An 18,427-nucleotide genomic window follows, 5' to 3' on the forward strand; every position below is an offset into this window, starting at 1 on the left:
GAGTTTGTCAGAGACTGTGCAGTCTGTGCCAGGAATAAGCCATCCAGACAGGCTCCTGTGGGCACCCTTCAGTCATTGCCAGTGACTGAGGAACCATGGACCTATTTATCCATGGACTTTGTGGGCGAACTCCCCAGGTCCGAGGGGAAAACAGTTATATGGGTGGTAGTCGACAGGTTCAGCAAAATGGCTCACTTTATTCCACTGGGCGGACTCCCCTCTGCCCAGGAACTGGCGGATCACTTCATTCAACACATTTTCCGCCTACATGGCATATCAGAAAATGTGGTGTCAGATAGGGAAGTCCAGTTTGTGTCCAAATTCTGGAGAGCCTTTTGTCATCATCTTGGAATGAACCTGTCATTTTCTTCCGGCTACCACCCACAAACCAATGGGCAAACTGAAAGGGTTAATCAGTCTTTAGAGCAGTTCTTTAGATGCTATGTGGCTGATGCGCAGTTAGAATGGACAAAGTTCTTGCCATTCGCCGAATTTGCGCATAATAACCTGAAAAGTACCTCTTCAGGCTTTTCTCCCTTTCAGGTGGTGACAGGGAGATCTCCCAAATTCTCTCCATTGCCAGTGGTATCTTCTCCTTTCCCTGCTTTGGAAGAGTGGCAGGGATCTTTTAAGGAGATTTGGACCATAGTCAAAAGAAATCTGGAAAAGGCCTTTCAGACCCAGAAGAAGCAGGCTGATAAAAAGCGATCAGTGGAATGGGACTTTGTACCCGGGGACATGGTGTGGGTTTTTACCCGACATCTGGCGCTGAAACAGCCATCAGCAAAATTAGGCCCCAGATTTATAGGCCCATACCCTGTTTCCAAAAAGATTAATAATGTCACTTATGTCATTTCACTGCCACCCAGAGTATGAGAGGTGTTAAGTCATTCAATGTGTCTCTGTTGAAGCTGGCTGTGCATGTGGATTCCTCTCCCCCCCCCCCCCCCCCCCCCCGAGATGATTGATGGGAAACCTGAGTATGAGATTGAGCGGATTTTGGATTCTCGTCGGGTGCGTAACTCGGTACAGTACCTTGTTCACTGGAAGGGGTATGGGCCTGAGGAAAGATCTTGGGTGCCGGGTCATCGCATGCATGCGGAGGAACTTAGGAAAGAGTTTCATCAGTTGCATCCTGAGAAGCCATGCAGAACATGTCCGGAGTCCACGCCTCAAGGGGGGGGGGGTACTGTAACAAACGTTGGAGAGGCAGTTGCGGTGAACAGCGCTACCACCGCAGCTGCCTCCAGCTCTCTGCCTAGCAATCTATCCGTGCCTCAGGTGTCCAGCACATCGAGGACGGGTTTGTCAGCTGCACATAAGGTCGCCTTATCGCGTGCGCGCGCGCACAGACAGGACCTTTATACGGGGAGGAGGCGCGTAAGCTGACCGGCCGGTCAGCTGACGTCAGAGGAGACACTCACCACTCCTCATTGGCTGAGAGGAGTAGGCGTGACGGAGGGGTCTCCTCTGCTTCATAAGCCAAGCTGAATCACTCGCAACTTATCCTGCTATTGCGAATACTTGGTGTTAGCGCTCAGACCTTAGATAGTTCCGGTGTGCTTTGATCCGGGAGGAAACCGGGGATTTCACACAAGATTTTGTTTGATAACTATAAAGATTATTCATTACTGTGTTATTACTGTGCATGACTCTGGCTCGTTCTGACTACTCTTCTGCTCAGTGTTTCTGTACCTCTGCCCAGGGCCGGGCCGAGGCAGAGGCGGAAGAGGCTCCAGCCTCTGGGTGCAATGGTATAAGGGCGCATTCCTCTTGCTCTCCCTGCCTGACCGCTTTTCTTGCTCCACGAACAACCCTCTTTGAGTCCGCATTGCACTGTATAGCTCTGGCGAATACAACCGATTAATGTGAGACGAGTGCTGCCTATGATCATGCGCCCGCCCTCCCTGTTATAAGCTGCACTGTCAAGCGGCTGTGATGTCATTTGTTGCTATGCAACAGCAGGAAGCTAGGTTCTGCCTTTACGGAAGTAGCACCGGCTTCCCCTATTACATCGATTCTACATACAATTATAGCCTTGTAGCGCGCTCAGTCCAGTGTTTGTTGCTGTATCCTTTCAAGTGTGTAATCAGCGCAGCCAGCCCAGCGCTTTATCTCTCTTCAGAGCAATATTGCTAATTACTGGTCAGCATGGAGAGAACAGGAAGGAGTCCACCTGGGGTCAATAGCAGGTCACGGTAAGAATTCTCCGGGCAGCACCGCGAGTGTGGGACAGGACACACGTGCCATGTAGTGAGCTACAGCTTACTTGCTCTTATTCTTGTCTCTCACTCTAAACAGTGAGAAGTGTGGTAGGATCTGTAGTTTTTGGGGGCATACACTGTTTATTATAAGCAATACTAGTATTGCAGATTCCCACACTTACAGCACTGGGTCCTGAGTTCAAAAGCTCTTAGGAGGCCCCTGGAGAGTAGCGCTTGTTACAGTGCAAATTTTTGCCCGCTTTGCAGCACAATTTTCAAGAACTTTACCTGTGACTGTACAGCACTTGTGTTTTGTGGTGTTTTTTTAATGTGCTTTGAAAAAAAAGTTTTAGCTACTGTGTATGCCTTGACTTCTTTTTCTGACTCCAAGCGTTCTAGTCTCTCAAAATTTTAAAACATATTTATAACGATTGTGGAATTCTCTCCGTGATCAGCGCACAAGACGCGCGCTGACACTGCGGAAATCCTCCACAAGCGTATAATTTGAGGGAACCCAGCAAAAGGTGCAATGCACCTGTAGAGGGAAATTCCTGTCGGCAGGTGGAGCTGTGGAGCGCAGAGGAACAGATCCTCTGCCCTGCCACAGACGCCAGACAGGAATTGCACGAAGGGAAGAAACGCAGGGCAAGATAGCCCTGAAAGAGAGAGATCAAAGCGACAGAGGGTATGTGTGTCCACCAATCTAGTCGCCACCCTGCGACGATGAACACACAACCAGGAAGATAGAGTGAGAAGGCAATCGCCAGAGATGGCGGTTGCTAACAGCGACACAAAACCGAATAAGCACAGATGAGGAATGTATGTATGTCCACCAATCTAGCCGCCAACCTGCGACGGCGGACACACAATAGAGGAAACCAAGTGAGAACGCAATTGCAAGAGAAGCGGTTGCGAAAGAGAATGAGCACAGGGATAGAATGTATGTATGTGCCCCAATCTAGTCGCCAACCCGCGACGGTGCACACACAACAGCAGAAACGAAGTAGGAACGCAATCGCAAGAAAGGCGATTGCCAGAGGTGACACAAGGCTACAGCAAGGCAGAGCACGAGAGTAGCAAAGGCACAGCAAATCATACAATTAGAAGATAAGGAAAATAACAAACGCTAACTAAACGCAAACACCGCACTCATTCGCAACAGCGAACGCATTTGCTGCGCGGTCTCCGCGTGTTAAGCACAACAGAGACAAGCACGCCTAACTAACCAACACAAGACAGACACGCTTGCTATACGGTTGCCTTACCGCAGGCACCAGCAGGCGTAGACAGACAGACATACAAACGAACAACAGGAATGAGTCATACAGGAACCACTGCTCTTACTTGTCAGAGCCAGTGCGAACCAAGTACGAGAAAGATCCACTGCTCTTCCGTCAGAGCAGTGTGACCCAAGCACACAACAGACAGAAGGAGTAACCAGAAGCGACCATAGCTAAGGTTAGCTCCAAGATACAGACCACAAGAATCCACCGCCTCTAACGCTAGGGCGAGTGCGATCCAGACAGACAGAACGATTTCCTGTCGACCGCCGCCGGCGACAGGACAATCGCAAGACAGGAGGAGTTACCGGTAGCAACCGCTGCTCTGGCCTACACTCCCAGACAGAACAAGGCAAACAGATAATACAGTCCTGACTGCACCTAACAAGGATGCCTAGCGCAGTCCCAAGAATTACTCTAAGCTAATCTTAAACAATCCAACAGAGAAGGCTGACACTCCAGGAGTGTGTTAACAAACCGTTATGACCACCCAAGGTCTGTCATATCACATGGTATATATATAGCAAGCCTACAAAGGATGTGGCTAGGCAATTTGCATGACAAACGTATGCAAATTCCTCAGCAGCAGCAAGCTGCAAAACTGACAAAAGGTCTCTCTTCCAGAGACCTGCAGAATGCAGACCTGAACAGTGGTCAAAAAACTGCCTGCCTGCGCAGGCAGCTGAGCGGATCATTAAAATATTGAAAGGCTGTCAAGTACTGATAGCACAGCTCACAATCGTAGTCAGTGTTGTAGTATCATTAAAGTGTAAGCTCCTGTGGTGCAGAGGCTGATGGGAATGGATCAGTGATCTCTGTACAGCACTGTGGAATATGTCAGAGCTATATAAATGTATAATAATAATAATAGTGTGTGACTGAGGTGAGGATATTATAGTGTGAGCTCCTCTGGTGCAGAGACTGATGGGAATGGATCAGTGATCTCTGTACAGTGCTGTGGAATATGTCAGAGCTGTATAAATGTATAATACTTATAGTGTGTGGCTGTGGTGAAGATATCAGTGACTAAGCTCTTGTGGTGCAGAGACTGATGGGAGTGGATCAGTGAACTCTGTACAGGGCTGTGGAATATGTCAGAGCTATAGCGCTATATAAATAGACTGTGCTACCTATACAGGGCTGCAAAAAGCAGATCTGCTGCCTATAATGGACTAGCATGATTTGATGGGGGGGGCGCACTTTGGAATGTCTGCCTCTGGTGCTGGGGAACCTTGTCCCGGCCCTGCCTCTGCCCATCTGATCTTGCTGCCGACTCTGCCTGTTTAAACCTTCCTGTCTCTGCCTTCCGATTTTGTACTGCATCTGTCTGTCTGTTGCCAACCCGATTAATCTGACGGTCTGACCACTCTACTCTCACCAGAGGGCCCTTGACTCTGGTGAGGGGCGCTGTACTGTTAGTACCCACCAGCTCCTCTGGTGAGGTATAGCTAAACCTATCAGTACTACTGTTGCACCAATCACTATACTTGCTATTGCTGTCACATCAGCTGTCTGATATACCTGCATTATAGGTGATTCTGCAGATCATCAATAATCAGGTATATATCTGCATTATAGGTGATAATGCAGAACACCTAATAATCAAAATTCTGTTTCTTGCTGACACAAATCGTTACAGATATTAATGGAAGATTGTGCTAAAATAGGTGGTGGGAAAAGAGCCCCCTGATCAGCCATTATAATATTTTGTTTTTGTTTGTTTTTTATTTTAAAATACGGTAGATTTATTTGAGATCAGGTAATCAAAGAACTCATACACAGACAAAATCAGCTACTGAGTGCCTTCAAATGAGTTAGGCTATAATCTTAATAACCCCTATTTTATACTGTTTCTTGTCCTTAGAGTATGCAAAAAATATTTGTTTATTGTAAATTATGTATATAGTAAATGATGTGTATACTAGCAGACATCTTTAATGGTTATATTTTACAGCACCATATTCAGGCTAAAGGATGTGGGGTTTAAACATTTACAAGGTTGTCATAGCATAACTGCCATGTCAGTTCTGTTCTGATCTGAGATTGCACTGTGTAACATAAAGATTGCAAGTCAATGGACTACTAGCCCTTTTGCCTACTTTCTATTAACGCCATTATTCCAGTGTAATCATAGATATGAAATTTATCAGCAAGCCGTTTTCATGTATAACACGTAGGTGTTCTAGCCAGATAAAGCTTTTTTCAGTGAGTGATGCAGTCACAGATCACTGCAGCACTAACATAGAGGGGCCATATTTTTCCGTTTATTAAGAGAGCTTTATTAAGAGATTTACAGTTTATTAACCACTTCAGCCCTCAGTCGTTTTCACTTTATGCATCCGAGCAATGTTCACCTCCCATTCATTAGCCTATAACTTTATCACTACTTATAACAATGGACTGATCTATATCTTGTTTTTTCCACCACCAATTTAAATTTTGCTAAGGTCCACTTTACTGTAAATGCATTTTAACAGTCAGGAAGAATAAGAAAAAAATCATTATTTCTCAGTTTTCGGCCATTATAGTTTTAAAATAATACATGCCTCCGTAATTAAAACCCATGTATTGTATTTGCCCATTTGTCCGGTTATTACACCGTTTAAGTTATGTCCCTATCACAATGTCTGGCGACAATATTTTATTTGGAAATAAAAGTGAATTTTTTCCGTTTTGCATCCATCACTATTTACAAGCTTATAATTAAAAAAATATATATAAATATTTCATCTTTACATTGATATTTAAAAAGTTTAGACCCTTAGCTAAATATTTTCGTGGTTTTTTTTTTTTGTAATTTTTTTTGTTTTTTTTTAATTAAACATTTTATTTGGGTATTTTTGGGAGGGTGGGGTGTAAATAGTAATTTTTTTATGTAAATATATGTGTATTTTTATTTTTTTTTACATTTAGATGTAGTTTTACTTTTTGGCCACAAGATGGCAGCCATGAGTTTGTTTACATGACATCACTCTAAGCGTAACATGTACGCTTAGAGGGACGTAGGGGGACGCAAGAGGTAGAAAAAGCGAGGTTTCCGAGAGAAGCCTTCACTTTTTCTGCAGGACAGAGGAATCAATCATCAGGCACCATGTCCCGATTGATTGATTCCTGGGCTAACGATCGGCCGCGGGAGCGCGCTGGAGCGCACATGGCCTCCTGGACGTAGCTTCTACGTCCAGGAGGCTTAAATGGTTAAGAGAGACTTATTGTAGCCTTATTGTAAATTTCATGAAACACCACTGGCGTTCCATCCATTGGGCACCAGGGGGAGTGGCGCTCCGAGTGACAGACAGGGAGGGGGTGTCAAAAAGGCCTCCCACAGAGGCCATGAGCAGGAGGGGGAAACAGCACAAGAAGGAGGGGCAGTGGGGACAGTGGCAGTGAGGGGGGTCCTCACCTAGGTCTTCTCCTTCCGCATCTCTTCCTACTCCAGATATGCGGCGGGCGGGCTTGGAATGACTCACCTGACTCCTGCGTTCTAGGCGCTGGAGTGCTGTGTCACCATCATGCGCTACAGGTCTTCACCTTTAATGCTGCTCACTGTGTTTCCACTAATCAATTGAGTCATTCCCCGCCCGTCGCACCTGCCTGACGCATATCTTTAGGAGGAGAGTGCGGAAAGAGGGAACCCAGGTGAGGGAGGGGGTCTGGCCCCCCTCCCCCTCCTTCCAAGCTTCCCATACTGGGGCCAACTATGCTACCTATGCTGGGGGAAACTATACTAGCTATACTGGGGCAACTATACTAGCTATACTGAGGTAACTATACTATCTATACTGGGGGTAGCTATACTGGGGCAACTATACTACTTATACAGGGGCAACTATGCTACCTATACTGGGGCAACTACACTAGCTATACTGGGGCAACTATATGACCTATACTGGGGGCAACTATACTAGCTATACTGGGGCATCTATGCTACCTATACTGGAGGCAGCTATACTAGCTATACTGGGGCAACTATGCTACCTATAGTGAGGTCAACTATACTGGGGGCAACTATGCTTCCTATACTGGGGGCAACTGTACTAGCTATACTGGGGCAACTGTACCTGCTATACTGGGGCAACAATGCTAACTATACTGGGGGCAACTATGCTACCTATACTGGGGCAACTATGCTACCTATACTGGGGCAACTATATTACCTATACTGGGGGCGCCTATACCTGGCATTACCCAGCGTGGTGCACTTAGCATGTCGCACTTGCTCCTTTCCTTTTATTTTGAGTGGGGGGGTCTTTAATACCCAGCATCGGGTGTCTAATGCCCTAGATATGCCACTGCAAAACATGTAGACCCTTATGCAAACAAAACAAAATGTGAAGTCTGTCAAAACTAGGGATAAGACACAATAATGGCCCATATGCAGTTAACTTTTTCTCCTGAGTTTTCTCCTAGGTAATATTTTCACAACTTGTCAATAAAATGCCTTTTAAGCCACCAGCAAGCAAAAAAAAAAAAATACTCAAAATAATGTGGGCACACTGGGCAGTACTTTTTCATCTACATTTTACTTTTTCAATTGCAACGTGCTAAAAAGTTATTTTAAAGAGAAGATGAAAAAATATCTCCTAGGAGAAAAAGTTAATTGCATATGGGCCAAAGACCCGCTCTCAAAGTTCAAACCAAAACTATGAACCTTTGTCCAGGTCTAGATAAAACAGGGTGACCTTTGTCCTCACCTGAAGACAAACATGTAGGTCATTGTTAAAAGTTGAACATAAGGAGAACAGCATCATATCTATATGTTCATAAAGAAGCTCACCTTCATAAGTGACATTCTCTAATTCTCATAACCATAAATACTGTATATAATAAAATTATCGCAGACATTAATTTGAGGGGAAAAAAAACATCAAAAACAGCAACTGAGGTATGAATCATCGGTCATATAACAAAATACAAAGTTTTGGGCAGATAGACTTTTCTCAAGTGCTTCCACCAGAGAAAGTTTTGTAAAAGCTAGTAAAATCTTTATTCATTTGCCAGAATGAGATATACTGTATATTCTAAGAGACTGATCTTTACAGATAGTGTGTGGACTTTTTAAGTTCAGAATAGCAAACTGTACTGTTCGATAAAACGACTGCTTGTTGTGACTCGGAAGAAGGTCGCCACAAGCTTAAAGAGAACCTGAGGTGGGTTTTAAAAATCCTAATTGTATACATAGGCTGGGTCTGCATATAATGCCCAGCCTCAGGGCCGGATTTGTACCTTTTACCGCCCAAGGCCCATCGTCATCAGCCGCCCCCCCCCCCCCCCCCCCAACAACATCCCAACACGCCCAAGCGTGCGCACACTTTTTCAAGCAGGAGAAAGTCTTAAAGTGAACCTGTGAACACACAAAAAAACTCAACCTCTAAATGAACCCGAGGCGAGAGTGATACTGTATGGAGGCTGCCCTATTTATGTCTGTTTAAACAATACCAGTTACCTGGAAGTCCTGCTAATCTATTTGGCTGCAGTAGTGTCTGAATCACACCAGAAACAAGCATGCAGCTGATCTGACAATGTCAGAAACACCTGATCTGCTGCATGCTTGTTCAGGGGCTATGGCTAAAAGTATCAGAGGCAGAGGATCATCAGGGTAGCCAGGTAACTGGTATTGTTTAAAAGGAAATAAATATGGCAGCCTCCATATCCCTCTCACCTCTGGTTCACTTTAATAAATCCTCCTGGTGCCCACTGTTCCTGCACTGGGATCCTGTGAACATATTCAGACCCCTAACTGCTGCCTGGAACCCTCTTCTTCCTTGTAGTTGCACTCCCGTCTGTGTGCAACCATACTGGATCTGTGCGAACATGGTCCGCACATGCCCAGTAGCACAAAGCCTTTTGTGCATGTCTGTTTTTGTGCTAACGGGAATGTGAGAACCATACTTTCTGCTTGCCCAGTACAGTTGCACTTGTACATGGGAGTGCAGCCATGAGTAAAAATAGGGTCCCGGGCAGCAATGGGGGGTTAAATATATTCAGGACCTTCCTATAGATAGCCAGATGCTGCCCCCTCCCCCCTTAGTATAGGTAGTCAGGTGCTACACCCTCCCCCAGTATAAGTAGTGAGGTGCTGCCCCCCCTTCCTTAGTATAGGTAGGCAGGTGCTGCCCCCTCCCCCAGTATAAGTAGTGAGGTGCTGCTGCCCCCCCCCCTTAGTATAGGTAGTCAGGTGCTGCCCCCTCCCCCAGTATAAGTAGTGAGGTGCTGCTGCCCCCCCCCCCCCCTTAGTATAGGTAGTCAGGTGCTGCCCCCTCCCCCAGTATAAGTAGTGAGGTGCTGCTGCACCCCCCCCCTTAGTATAGGTAGTCAGGTGCTGCCCCCTCCCCCAGTAAAAGTAGTGAGGTGCTGCTGCCCCCCCCCCCTTAGTATAGGTAGTCAGGTGCTGCCCCCTCCCCCAGTATAAGTAGTGAGGTGCTGCTGCCCCCCTCCCTTAGTATAGGTAGTCAGGTGCTGCCCCCTCCCCCAGTATAAGTAGTGAGGTGCTGCTGCTCCCCTTAGTATAGGTAGTCAGGTGCTGCCCCCTCCCCCAGTATAAGTAGTGAGGTGCTGCTGCCCCCCTTAGTATAGGTAGTCAGGTGCTGCCCCCTCCCCCAGTATTAGAAGTGAGGTGCTGCTGCCCCCCTTAGTATAGGTAGTCAGGTGCTGCCCCCTCCCCCAGTATAAGAAGTGAGGTGCTGCTGCCCCCCCCCTTAGTATAGGTAGTCAGGTGCTGCCCCCTCCCCCAGTATAAGTAGTGAGGTGCTGCTGCCCCCCCTTAGTATAGGTAGTCAGGTGCTGCCCCCTCCCCCCAGTATAAGTAGTGAGGTGCTGCTGCCCCCCTCCCTTAGTATAGGTAGTCAGGTGCTGCCCCCTTCCCCAGTATAAGTAGTGAGGTGCTGCTGCCCCCCTTAGTATAGGTAGTCAGGTGCTGCCCCCTCCCCCAGTATAAGTAGTGAGGTGCTGCTGCCCCCCTTAGTATAGGTAGTCAGGTGCTGCCCCCTCCCCCAGTATAAGAAGTGAGGTGCTGCTGCCCCCCCCCCCCCCCTTAGTATAGGTAGTCAGGTGCTGCCCCCTCCCCCCAGTATAAGTAGGGAGGTGCTGCTGCCCCCCCCCCTTAGTATAGGTAGTCAGGTGCTGCCCCCTCCCCCCAGTATAAGTAGTGAAGTGCTGCTGCCCCCCCCCCCCCATAGGATATGTAGTCAGGTGCTGTCTGTCCCTCATTGCCCTTCCCCAATTAGCACAGGCAGTCAGATGCTATCATACCCCCCCCCCCCCCCCCCAAATAGGTGGCCAGAGGCTATGCTGTGTCCCTCTTTTAGTATAGGGAGGGACCCGAATGTTGTCCGACCTCCCACCATGTCCATTCTCTCACCCCCACCCCCCAGAGACCAGGAGCCAGTCCTTGTCTTCTGTCCCTCTCCCTCCCTGTTCCTCCCCCCGCACGTACCCGCAAAGTAGCAGTAGAGAAAGTCACTTTACCTTTTCAGGCTTCCAGCATCGAAGCTTCCTGTGTGCTGCTGGGCGCCTCTCTCTTGTTGGAGATTCCCATCTTGTGACTCGCCGGTAACCTGCCGGCGAGTCACATCGGAGAGACGCTGACTGGAGAAAGAAGCCTCAGCGGCAGCGGGACACAGGAAGCTTCGGCGCTGGAATTCTGGAGAGGTAAAGTTACTTTCTCTACTGCTACTACGGGAATATGCAGAGTGAGAATCGGGGAAGGGGGGAGAGAGGGGCGCTGCGCAAAGTGATGCGGCCACTGGCCGTTAACAGGAAGCTGGCTGCACAGTGCTGCCCGGCTGGCCACAGTAGACAGCCTGCCGGGCTCGCTCGCTCGCTCGCTCGCTCGACCCGCGTGCATCACTTTAAGCCAGCATAGTGAAGGGGCAGCTGTGGGCTAACCAAGTGGCTGCTCTCAGGGCTGGCGACGGACAGGTGCAGTCAAGCTGTCACCACCCGCCCCAGGTATTCCGGTAGATTCTGGCGCCCTAGGAACTGGCCTTGGAGGCCTTCCCCTAAATCCGGCCCTGCCCAGCCTCTGTTGCTATATTATCTCCCCCCAGGCCCCCCCCCCCCTGCACTCTGCTATACCCCCCAAAGTAAACCGCCGTGCTAGCGACACAAAGCGTGTCGCCAGCAGGCTGTTTACATGTACAGTGTCACTCTCTGCCACTTCCCCGCCTCCTCTATGTCGCCACTCCCCGCCCGCGTCCCTTCTCTCCAATCAGCGGGGAGGGAAGGGACGCGGGCGGGGAGCGGCGACATAGAGGAGGCGGGGAAGCGGCGGAGAGTGACAGTGTACAGCGGGGAGGGAAGGGATGTGGGCGGGGAGCGCCGGCGACATAGAGGAGGCGGGGGAGCGGCGGAGAGTGACAGTGTACAGCGGGGAGGGAAGGGACGCGGGCGGGGAGCGGCGACATAGAGGAGGCGGGGGAGCGGCGGAGAATGACAGTGTACAGCGGGGAGGGAAGGGACGCGGGCGGGGAGCGCCGGCGACATAGAGGAGGCGGGGGAGCGGCGGAGAGTGACAGTGTACAGCGGGGAGGGAAGGGATGTGGGCGGGGAGCGCCGGCGACATAGAGGAGGCGGGGGAGCGGCGGAGAGTGACAGTGTACAGCGGGGAGGGAAGGGACGCGGGCGGGGAGCGGCGACATAGAGGAGGCGGGGGAGCGGCGGAGAATGACAGTGTACAGCGGGGAGGGAAGGGACGCGGGCGGGGAGCATCGACATAGAGGAGGCGGGGGAGCGGCGGAGAGTGACAGTGTACAGCGGGGAGGGAAGGGACGCGGGCGGGGAGCGGCGATATAGAGGAGGCGGGGGAGCGGCGACATAGAGGAGATGGGGGAGAGTGACAGTGTACAGCGGGGAGGGAAGGGACGCGGGCGGGGAGCGGCGACATTTAGGAGGCAGGGGAGCGCAGGGGGGGCCTAGGGGGAGATAATATAGCAACAGAGGCTGGGCATTATATGCAGACCCAGCCTATGTATGCAATTAGGATTTGTAAAACCCACCTTGGGTTCTCTTTAAATAATGCACACATATAGCTATTTCTGATTCATCAAAGTTTATGCAAATATTAGCATATGAATATGAAAATAAGAATTTTTGCAATAATGCATGCACGTTAATGAGGCATAAGAAAATGCCCTATTCCAAAAATATACATTTCCATAATTTTCTCATCTACGAAAAAGAACTTGGCAGGATTTCTAAGCTCACCCCTCAAAACGTAGCTGATGAATGACTGGATACCATTCAACATTATCTTACAATCCAGAAGATGATGTATTAGACCCCTTCCCTACTTGTGCGTAGGTGATCGTGTTTTAGCAATGCACAGTTATTCGATCTGCAGGGACATCAGAAGTACATTGACTGCACTGTCTGATGTTTCCATTAAAGCATGGTTATTCAGTGCAGAATTGCAACACATGGCTGCAGACAATTTTATGCAAAAGCAGTGCGATTCCTTATATTATACTGTACATGAATAGGATCGCAACCTCAGAGCAACATAAGTGCCTTGTGTCACTACGGCCTCTTGGGTTGTACTCAGCATGGAGGTGGGGAAGGGGACAAAATTATTTTCAGAATTTACCAGATTTCAAGATTACATGTTCAGAAATATCTTGACCTCACCCCCTCACATCTACAGTATGTTCTTAGTATACTCTGTTTAATTCAGCCACTTAGTAGCTTTATTCATGGAAATGTTAAGTTAACGTTAAAATAAATGCTCAGGTATACTGCACAGATAAAGATAATATTTACGTGTGATAATGTATTACAATTATAGATTGGTTCTTTAAAATTATTTTTGTAACTTAATGTTTTTAAAAATAAAGTTTTCATTTAACCATTTCAGCCCGCAGGTTGTTTTCACCTTATGGATGAGAGGAATTTTAACTTCACTTCAGCGCTCCTCCCATTCATTCCCCAATAACTTTATCACTACTTATCCCAACAAAATGATCTATACCTTGTTTTTTTTTTACCAACAATTAGGCTTTCTTTGGGTGGTGCATTGTGCTATGTATTATTTTATTCTAAATGCATTTTAATATGAATAATAAGTAAAAAATGGAAAAAAAACATTATTTCTCAGTTTTTGGCCATAATACTTTTAAATTAAAATGTTCTACAGTGTATAAAAGCCACACATTTTATTTGCTTATTTGTCCCGGTTATTGCAACATTTAAATTATACCCCTAGTATAATGTATGGTGACAATATTTTATTTTGAAATAAAGGTGCATTTTTTCAGTTTTACATCCATCACTAATCACATGCCCATAATTTAAAGAGACTCTGAAGCGATAATAAATCTTGCTTCAGAGCTCATAGTTAGCAGGGGCATGTGTGCCCCTGCTAAAACGCCGCTATCCCGCAGCTAAAAGGGGATCCCTTCACCCCCAAACCCCCCCCCTGCAAAATCAACGACCAACTTGGTCATAAATTTTGCTCTTCCTGGAGGCAGGGCTAACGGCTGCAGCCCTGCCTCTCAGTGCGTCTATCAGACGCGCATCACCGCCTCTCCCCCGCCCCTCTCAGTGAAGGAAGACTGAGAGGGACGGGGGAGAGGCAAAGGTACGCGTCTGATAGACGCGCGGGAGGCAGGGCTGCGGCGGTTAGCCCTGCCCCAATGCGGAAGTGCTCCCCCGCTATACGGAGGGGATTTGGGGGATCAGGGACCTCCGTTAAGCCGCGGGATAGCGGCGTTTTAGCAGGGGCACACATGCCCCTGCTATCTATGAGGTCTGAAGCGAGATTTATTCTCGCTTCAGACTCTCTTTAATAATAATATAACCTCTTGACATATTAAAACATTTTTAGCCCCTAATGTATGTAGGTGTAATTTTACTATTTGGCCACAAGATGTCCTTGCGCATTACTTCCTATAAGGCCGGTTACACACTAAAAACGTGCAGGAGAACGGCTCCTGCACGCGTTGTGGCGTGTCATCGGGAATATGCGGTGCGACCCTGAGTAGCGGCAGTAGTAGTTAATTAACTCGAAGGGGAAACGCAGATTCCCGACGATAAAATGCACTGGGATGCGTCGTACCGCAACGCATCGAAGCGCAGCGTCGGGTGTGACAGGTAAAATAAACGTCTATGGACTTTCCTTTTACCTTGGTTAACGCAAAGTATAGACTTTGCGTTAAAACGCCAAAAAAGGGCTCTGGTGTGAAAGAGCCCTAAGCGTACCATAAGTACGCTACATAGATAGTAATGTGTTACATTGTAACTAAAGAAGTGATGAAGGCATCCATTCATGCCTGCGATCACAATGGCCTACAGGGGAGATGCATGAATGGGAACAATGTTTCCATTCATTAATCTAATGATCGGCAGCAGGAGCGGCAGTAACGAGCGAGCGGGAGACATCGCTGCGGCACTATTTAAGATGGATCACTGTTTTTTAACAAAAAACAGTGATCATTCTCAGTGGACAACAACGGATTGGCTCAGGGGACTTTTGTCCCCTGTCACCAATCCCCCCCCCCCCCCCCCGTTGCCAGGAACATTGTGATAGCTGGCTTCTGCCCACATGATCGTGCACACAGCCCCCCAAACTTCAGGGATGTGACTATATTGCATCGCCGTGGCTGTAGCAGCTACCGCTGCGGACTGGAGGCTCATGTCCCAGTGGCAGAAATGGTTAAACTTGCAGCCAAGTAAGAATTTTCTGAACTGATAGTAAACTCAAATTGGACTTCTTCTTTAACCTTGGATACAGTGCACGTGTACTCTGTTTGGTGTACTTTTGTACTTTTGTCATGTTTAACCGCTCGCCGCCTGCGTCACGCCGATGGGCGTAACACGGCTGTCCCCCTGGGGGACAAGAGAGCGATCGGCTCTCATAAGCAGAAGCCTATGACAGCCGATCACCGTGATTGGCCGGCTGGGGGGAGGGAGGGGATTTAGGAAAAAAAAAGAAAAAAATAGCAAAAAATATTCAAAAAAACCCCCCAAACAAATATTTATAAAAAAAAAAATAAACACAGGGGGGCGATTAGACCTCACCAACAGAGAGCTCTGTTGGTGGGGAGAAAAGGGGGGAATCACTTGTGTGCGGAGTTATACAGCCCTGCAGCTTGGCCTTAAAGCTGCAGTGGCCAATTAAGGTTAAATTAGCCTGGTCACTGCGGGGGTTTAACACCATGGTCCTCAAGAGCTTAAAAACTCCCAGCTGCATGCAGGAATAATCAGGTACACAAGACAGCAGGCTTTGTTACACATTTTCAAAACCTGAACTAACCTAGTGAATGTAGCAGCAAGCAGAGGTGATTAATAAATTGCAAATTTTCCTTGACTTGATGCAAATTTTGTATAATCTTATATGCAGCTTTAAATTGCAACAATCAATTGCTACTAATCTAGATTGGACCAATTTCAATTTGCATTCAAAATTTGCATCAAATCAGAAAAAAATATTGTCTAATTCCTAGGTTCTCAACGTGTGGTATGCGTTACCCAGGGATACTTCTGATGGGTCCAGGGGGTACTTGGGCTTGATTATTTACAAACAATTTCAATGTACTACTATTATATTTGTCTGTGCCAAGAGGTAACTGAAATATTCCTTACCATTTTAGGGGGTACTGCTAGTTCTGCTAGAAGAATGCTTATGTTCATATGCACATAAAAACAAAGCAATGCAAGCAAAATAATGTTGACTATTCATACAAGCAAAATATATATCAAAAGTAAAAACATTGCATTTTCTGTCAACAAAAGCAGAATTGTCATTGTTAAAGTAAAATACCCTTATAATGCTTTAATGCAGACATTAGCTCATCAAAATGTTATAGAAAGTATGTGTAAAATGTTCCTAACCATTGGCTACTCATGAAACTCAGAAAGATACTGTTATCACTTTCAGCACTGAAATCACTTTGCAGTTGTATCAGTTAATAGCTGCTCCCATTTTTTATGCAGTTTTTCATGTGCTGAAGGGGTGAAGTAAAAGTAAACATTGTTACCTTGTGAAGGGTCTTGTGTCAGCGTCATGCAGATATGAATGGTGGAGGTCACACGGATTACTTGTTCTGCTCCCAGTAAGTATATTTACACGTATATGGATATTTGTACAGTTATTTACATCTGATTATATGTTATTTCTGTATGTGTAAACATTGTTGTATGAGTCCATTGCATGTGATTTAAGAATGTGTATATTTTTCTCTTCTCAGTCTCTGCTCTTGACTGCCCTGCTGTCTGTCTTTCCATATAGGCTCATGCATGTGTGTCTGCTTGTCTCATGTAAAAGCGCATCATGCGGACTTCCTGTGAAAAAGATAATTTCTCACCACATTCAGCTTCCTGTGTGAAAGAGCAAGCAGCTGACAAAATGGAACAATTTGTTGTTCTAAAAGTGTATTTTCCATTTCCCTAGTATAATGCATGTATCATGAAGTACCATTTTTACATCAAATACTGTTCAAGAGTTTTAGAGTTGTGAAAAAATGTTGTATACCGAGCCTAAATAGAAGTTTAATTTTTTAACATACATACAGTAAGAACAGAAAAGAAATCTAAATCAAATCAATATTTGGTGTGACCGCCATTTGCCATTAACCACTTGAGGACTGCAATGCTAAACCCCCTAGTGACATTTTTAGCAAAATTGGCCACTGCAGCTTTAAGGCCAAGCTGCAGGGCCGCACAACACAGCACACAAGTGATCCCCCCCCCCTTTTTCTCCCCACCAACAGAGCTCTCTGTTGGTGGGGTCTGATCGCTCCCCCATGTTTATTTTTTTATAATAAATATTATTGTTTGTTTGATTTTCAAACAAACCCCTGTGTCTTTAAATTTCTTCCCTCCCTCCCCCCCTCCCTACAGGCAGCCAATTATGGCGATCAGCTGTCATATGCTTCTGCCTATGAGAGCCGATCACTCTCTTGTCCCCCAGGGGGACAGCCGTGTCACACGGCTGTCCCCAGTGCAGCGCTGCTGCTGATCGCAGCACTGCAATAGCCGCCCGGAGACTGAAGGCGGGGCTGAGCTCCGCACCCAAGCAGGAGATGCGCGCGCAGCCTGCACGCAATCTCCTGCAAAACAGAGCCCCAGGACTTTACGCCAATTGGCGTTAGGCGGTCCTGGGGCGGCCACGCCCATTGGCGTGACGCGGTCGGCAGAAGGTTAAGAAAGCATCAACACTACTAGTACACTTGACAGATAGGCTCCTCCAAACATCGTGGAAAACTAACCACGGAACTGTGGATGTAGGCTGCCTCAAATCGTTTTGTCTCTTCATGTAATCCCAGACACACTCCATGATGGTGAGATCAGGGCTGTGTGCAGGCCATACCATCACTTCCAGGACCCCTTGCTCTTCTGTTTGGGATAGTTTAAAATTTAGACTGTTAGATACTTCCCTGATGGCACTGCATGATGAATAAGCATCTGCTGGTATTTATCAGCATTGAAGATACCATTAATATTTAGAACCCCCCATCTCCATTTGTAGAAATGCAACCCCAGACATGCAGAGAACTTCTACCATGATTCAGTCTTACCTGCAGACACTTACTCTTGTGCCATTCTCTAGCAATTGGGAGAACAAACTGCTTTCTGCTACAGCCAAATGTTTCAAATTATGACCAATCAGAACAGAGTTCCTCCTGTCATTGTGCATAGCTGTGTTGTTGGGCCTTGTTTCCATGTCAAAGGTACAGCTTCTGGCCAGACTTCTGCAGACAGTAGATGGTTATACCTAGGTACCTCAAGTACAATTCTGAGCTGATTGCTCTGCTGGACCTCTTCCAATTATGAAGCATGATGGCAGGATGTGGCTTTCATCTGCTGCACTGTTTCTTTGACTGACTACTGTGTCTACGTTCCCAAACATGGCCCGTCTCTATGTGTTTCTTCAAAAAAGTTGGACAGCACATCTTGAAACCCCAGTCAGCTTTGAAATCTTTGACAGGGGGAAACCTTACTGAGTCAGTATAA

The 18,427-nt window shown here is 47.1% G+C and overlaps 1 protein-coding gene across 1 annotated transcript in view; it reads right to left on the reverse strand.

Annotated features, from left to right (window-relative positions):
- JAK3 (Janus kinase 3) overlaps positions 1-16,722 on the reverse strand; it is a 161,378-nt gene extending 144,656 nt beyond the window's left edge. Inside the window, exon 1 of the mRNA XM_068234112.1 lies at positions 16,453-16,722. The gene's annotated coding sequence lies outside the window, so the exon portion shown is untranslated. The remainder of the gene's footprint in view (positions 1-16,452) is intronic.
- Between the last annotated feature and the right edge of the window lie 1,705 nt (positions 16,723-18,427).

The sequence above is a fragment of the Hyperolius riggenbachi genome, chromosome 1 (assembly GCF_040937935.1).
Source record: "Hyperolius riggenbachi isolate aHypRig1 chromosome 1, aHypRig1.pri, whole genome shotgun sequence".
NCBI classification, from domain to species: Eukaryota; Metazoa; Chordata; class Amphibia; order Anura; family Hyperoliidae; genus Hyperolius; species Hyperolius riggenbachi.